General features: G+C 35.7%; 1 non-coding gene across 1 annotated transcript; it reads right to left on the bottom strand.

Moving 5' to 3' along the window:
- Positions 1-3209: 3209 nt before the first annotated feature.
- LOC120889409 (U6 spliceosomal RNA) lies at positions 3210-3315 on the bottom strand. Its single transcript, XR_005733305.2, has one exon. It is a non-coding gene; the product is annotated as a U6 spliceosomal RNA (small nuclear RNA).
- Between the last annotated feature and the right edge of the window lie 2796 nt (positions 3316-6111).

Here is a 6111-nt window from a genome sequence, read left to right as displayed (position 1 = left end):
CTTTCTCCCCACATCCTTGCCAGCATTTGTTATTTTTTGTTTTGTTGATAATAGCCATTCTGACCAGGGTGAGATGGAATCTCAATATGGTTTTGATGTCTATTTCTCTGACAATGAAAGATGTTGAAGAACTTTTCATATATTCACTGGTCATTTGTTCCTCTACTTTTGAGAAGTATCTGTACATATCATTTGCTCATTTTTTAATTGTGTTATTTGTTCCTTCCTTGTATTTTTATATTGTATTACTTGTTCTTTCATTGAAAGACTAAGGAGAATAAATTTATGAAGTTGTTTATATATTCAGGATGTTAATCCTCTGTCAGGCGAATAGCTGACAAATATTTCCCCATTTTTGTAGGTCATCTCTTCACTGTTGTTCCCTTTGCAGTGCAGAAGCTTTGTAAGTTGATGAGATCCCATTTGTCAATTGTTCCTTTTATTTCCTGAGTTAATGAGGTCCTATTCAGGAAATTTTTACCAAAAGCTAACTCTACCAATAGCTATTTAGGCAACCTCATGATACTTATTTTACCTGCTGTCCTTGGATTCTATTAAGTCAGTACCTACCCTATAGGTGGTTGAAGATGAAATGACATAATACATGTGAAGTATAGCCAGTGCCATATGAATGTTGGCCGTTAATGGTTTTACCTAATCACTGAACTGTTTCATATTCAGATTTTGCAGACAATTTTGTAACTAATTTTAATTTATTAAGATGTGGGTTTAAAAAAGCATTAGTTCTTTTTCAATGCTATTTTCCCTTCTTCTACTATGAAGTTTCTCTCCAGTGTCTCAAGTCCTAACAAACGGTATCCACGTGTGGCAAGGAATCCTAGCAGGTAAGTCAGACACAAACAGCAGACGTCAGGAGCTCCGACAGTCGTCTTTAGGTTTCCATTGCCCATCAGGGAGCCATAAACCTCCCTTTTGTACCCCTTCATTATCACAGTGCACACTGGCATGGGATCCAGTTTCTGCTGAACTCAAGCCAACAGTGAGAAGCTGTTGGTCGTCTTTTTCATGCAGGCTCCTGGCAAGAGGTACAGGCAGCGATAAGCCACTGTATAGGATATATATTCCACATTTATGTCATATCTTTTCTTTTTTTAATAAATGTGTATACTAAATTAAGATTTTATAGAGGTGACATGTAAACATGAATTCCTTCAGATAAAGGAGTCACAAAGCTCCTGTGAATATCATCTTAATGAAAGGCAGATCTGTGATATCTTGGGGTTTGGAGAAAACTGATATCATTGAGGACTTTGGTAACATCTGAATAGATACTGGCTGAATGGGTCTTGTTCATCACACTGTTTTCTTTTATTGCACCATGGAGCTATACAAATATTTGTTGAATATTTATGCTATGTGCTTTCTCTTTATATGAAATGCCTATCACATAAATGTTAATTAATGTTTGTTGATTTGTTGAAGCATTTAAATTGGAAGGTTGAGAATATTTTATTTAAAAGCTTCATCATTTAGATATCACATCTTCTTGTGTTTTGGCATTTAACTAGAATGGCTTTTTTCTAAAATACCATACCAGGAAAATTTTATATTCCATATAATTTTGAACAGTTTCTATTTTGGTGGAGGTCAGCAGGATTCCAGTAAAGAAACAGTGAGTTTAGTACTTTTACCTTTTAGCTTAGCTAACAAACATTAAATTAAATTCACATATTACCTTAAGACAGTTGGTACTGCTATTGATAAAAAAAAAGGACTTTGATAGCATTATTTTTAGGTATTAAAAATAGAGCATTTTGAAAGAACTCCAGAGACTGCACATTTTCTTTGCAAAGACAAATTATTTCCTGCTGAAAACACAGGGATGAATCAAGTAGTGATGTCAGAAGTCTAATAAATCTTGTTGATAAATTACAGAAGCACATAAAATATGTCTAAAAGGTAGCTCATGCTAGCAGAATATATTATATAAATCTACAAGTATTATATATATATATATGTTAAAGAATATATATATTCTTTAACTTTTCGAGAAACTGAAGTATTTTAACTTTAAACCATCTTAGGGATGGCTCTGTTTCAGACCCTATTCTTATTTCCTAATCTTTTATTATTTTACTCTATTTCTAGAAGGACTAGATCTCACAATCATGACTGCTTGCTATGATTTATCCAAACATTTCAAAAGGCCACATCCAGAATAATATGAGTTTTACCAAAGAAAAATACAAGGTTCTTCAGGGTCATAGAACATGCAGCAGAGGGACTAGGAAAGCTCAGCTGGCCCCCACAGCTGGATTAAACACAATGCTCCTTCCTCCATAGCTGCATTTGTTGAGATGTCACTTATGGGCTCAGTAGGAAAAGACAAGACACCCCAAGCCATACAATCAATCCATAATCTCAGCTCTTGGGCATGAGCTGAGAGGCATCAGTAAATCTTGGCCCCACACTTTTTCAAAATGCCAAAAATCACCTGTTAGTTATCATTCTTTTCATTTAGCTTTTCTGGTCTTTAATACCTTCTGTAAAAGATCCTAAAGGTAGTAAATTCTTAGTGATAAACCTTTTTGATAACTAGATTACTGATAGGATACAATAAGCCCCTGGAGAAAAGGAAGAGAACTGGTGAGTTTGTTGATGGGATGGGGTGAAGCATTTGCTTCTGCTCAGAGGAGACAGAAATGGTAGCTGCAGAACAGCGCCAAGTTTGAGGTGGTTAGGAAGGGCACTTGGGGCATGAGAAGAGAGGGAGAGGGGCCTTGGGAGTGAGGTGGGAAATCTATTCTGGAGAGATAAATGAAAGTAATTAAGTCTCTTTTTCTCTGCCTGTACATATGTCCACACATACACATATGTGTGTTTCTTTCCTTCTTTCCCACCCCTTAGCTAGTGAGTCTAACCCAGCATCAGTATGGTCTTCAATAGACTTTTTTAAAACTCTAAAATATGGTTTCAGAGTTTTTTGAAATATAGAGAATATTTCAAAGTTTTCTATAAAGGTTCATAGAAATTGCATGTTAACTCATAGAAAAAATAATCCCACGTTCTTGAAATATTTTGATATATCTAAGTGTTATGTTTGTATGTGCATAATTGGGATTATGCCTATCCAATTTTTAAGAATCTGAATATATATTTTAACTCTTAAAAATGATTAAGTGTTCCCTTCCTAAAAAAAGGGAATTGTGGTTATCTTTAATTGTTTTTATTTTAAAAAATTTCATCAAAAAAATATGAAGTGCTTCACGAATTTGCATGTCATCCTTGTGCAGGGCCATGCTAATCTTCTCTGTATTGTTCCAATTTTAGTATATGTGCTGCCAAAGTTACCACTTCAATATATATATATTTTAAACCTTTTGATGAAACCTAAGAGCTGCTTCCCAGTGGCATCTCCCTTCCCCAAAGTCTTGCTCTTTTGTCATGGTTAAGCCTTTTGCTTTTGGTTTACTTTTAGCTACTATTCATGAATCCCCAACTCCCTCCACCTCACCTCCCCCATCAAAAGGGAGGCAGGGTAAATTTTCCCTGTTGACAGCTTCCTTGGCTTTAGGATTATTCTTTAGTTTTTCTTCTTAGTGGAGCCCCCATCCCTTCCCCTTCCTCTGAAACAAGGCGTGGTTGTGATCTTTACTGTAGGAGGAAGTACATCCTGAGTAACTGAAAACAATATTGAGGCATATTAGACTGTCTCCTTCAGACCACTCTGTGCTTCCCTTTCCTAGTTTTCAGTTGTTGGGGAGGGGAGGGGAAAAGAGGGTGCGGTTTGCTTGCTCTGAGTGCTTTTTAACCCTGTGCTAGGTTGTTCTCCCTTTCAGACAGGTTGCCTTTGTCTGTGGATAAGAAGGTATTTTCCTGTCTGAGCCCAACCCGCTGACATCAAACAGTCCTTCTGGCTTTCTGGGCCAACCTGCCTGTTGTCTTCTGGGCTCTGCTAGGATATCATCTAGCAGTCCTTTCTCTCCTGGCCCCAGGCCTTACTTAAGGTACATTTAGAGCCAACTATCTTCCCTTAGTGATTTATAACCTTTAAGTTTATTCTTCCTTGTCTTTGGGGGGAAGAGAAAAGGATGGGGGAAGTACTGAACCCAGGAGGTTCATCCCAACCCATTTAATTTTGAGAAAGGGTCTCTTGATAAGTTGTCCAGGCTGGCCTCGTGCTTCAGCTCCCCAAGTCACAGGGATTACAGATGTGCACCACCATGTCCTGTCACTGTTAGGTTCAAATGTCATTAAGAAGAGAATAAATAAGTTACAGTCTGTTCCTACACTGGAATATTATTCTGACAGTAACAATGAATGAACTAGAGCCAATATATCATCATTGATGAAACTCACAAACTTATTGTTGAAAAAAATGCAAGCCACATTTGTACCATGAATACAAAGTTTGAAAGCTATGCACAAAAAATGCTATATATTTCTAAGGGATAGCACCAACATTTTCCTGGTCTATTTCTATATACACACATATCTATGAAATATAGTTATAAATATACATGTGTATATATTCATAATAAATACATATATGTATAATAAAATATTGTTTAGTATATATTTCTTAAGCTAGGTAGACAATATATCAATAATACAGTTTATAAATTTTATGTATAACAAATAGAAATTGCCTTCCAGCCTTTTCTGTAACAAGGTAGTTGAGATATTTTCTTAAAGTTAGATGTAATTTTGATAGAATCATTTATTTGCCTTAACAATGTAAAATTATGGTAAGAAGTTCCTGGCTCTATTTTCTTAGGAAGATAGCTTCTGTGTCATTTCAAGTCAACTTGACATTCTCTTTTTCTTGTTTAAGCACAAATCACAGCAGGGAACTTAAATCCTAATTAAAACCAGCTCTTCTTTTTCTCAAAACTAACTATGGAATTAATGTGGATCTGGCACTAAACAAAGCATAAGCAACCTAGTTACAATTTCTGCCCATCTCTATCCAGGTTTCAGTGTTATATTTCATTAAAATATTCAGAGAATATTTTCTATCTTATTTACTTGACATTATAGTGGTGCCAAGGATATGTGCACAGAATCCCAGATAATTAAAATAGTTAATCTCAGTTATCAAATGGTTCATCTGTACCTACCTTTTCTTTAAGCTACTTTTCTTTTTGTGTGCATCAGACTGGTACCACAAAGCTACTACAAGCCATAAATAATATAATTTGTGTAGTATTAGCACTTGCTAATGTTTTCAATGTGAGCTAATCAGTTGAAGTTCCTTTGCTGCAAGTTTCTAATACAAATCATACATATATAAACCAACATATAAGCTTTTTGAGATTATTAATATTTTTAAAATTTTATTCCAAATAATGGTAGAAACCATGAAACTTTAAATTATATCCTAAACTAAGGGAGAACTGAAATAAAACAAATTTAATGGTACCTAAAAAAATGCTTTGAAGACACTAATGTATTATATTCATGTGGAACCATAATGTAAAATGTAAATTCCTGTGAAGCAGAAATAGCTATTTGCTTGCCCACACCCTCATCTACCAAGTTCCTTAGGTTCTCAAAGGCATCCCAAGTACATAAAACTTCAGGCTACTATTATTTGCAACAGAATAGAATTGGGAAAAAGGTAAACCTCAAGTGTAAGCTTATAAAAAAAATGAATGGCCCGAATGTGTATCACTCTCAGGTTGGTTTAAAAAGTGCAAATGTTTATTCAGGAGGCTGAGGAAGGAAGATTGCAAGTTCGAGGCCAGTTTGAGCAATGTAGTGAGGCCCTCAAGTAACTTAGGGAGACTGTCTCAAAAACTAAAAAGGGCTGGGATATGATTCAGCTGTAAAGTGCCCTTAGGTTCAATCCCCAGGGCCCCCTCCCCCTCACAAATGCAAACTGGTACCTGCACCACACACAGGATCACACATGTAGAGTAACTGATAAGAGAAATTCGGTAAAAAGTGAATAATAGGTATATCTGGATTAAGATATATGGGTGTTCTTTGTACTATTCTCATTCTTGTAACTTTTAAGTTTGAAATTACTTCTAAATAAAACATTAAGAAACAAAGTTAATGGCTTAATTTTTCAGTTTGCGGGGCTGGGGGGTGGAGGGGGAGAACTGAAATAAAACAAATTTGTGGAGGGGGAGCAGGGGGAGATGG

Source organism: Ictidomys tridecemlineatus, chromosome 8, assembly GCF_052094955.1.
Source record: "Ictidomys tridecemlineatus isolate mIctTri1 chromosome 8, mIctTri1.hap1, whole genome shotgun sequence".
Taxonomy (NCBI): Eukaryota; Metazoa; Chordata; class Mammalia; order Rodentia; family Sciuridae; genus Ictidomys; species Ictidomys tridecemlineatus.
This window is presented reverse-complemented; position numbering and strand designations above follow the sequence as displayed.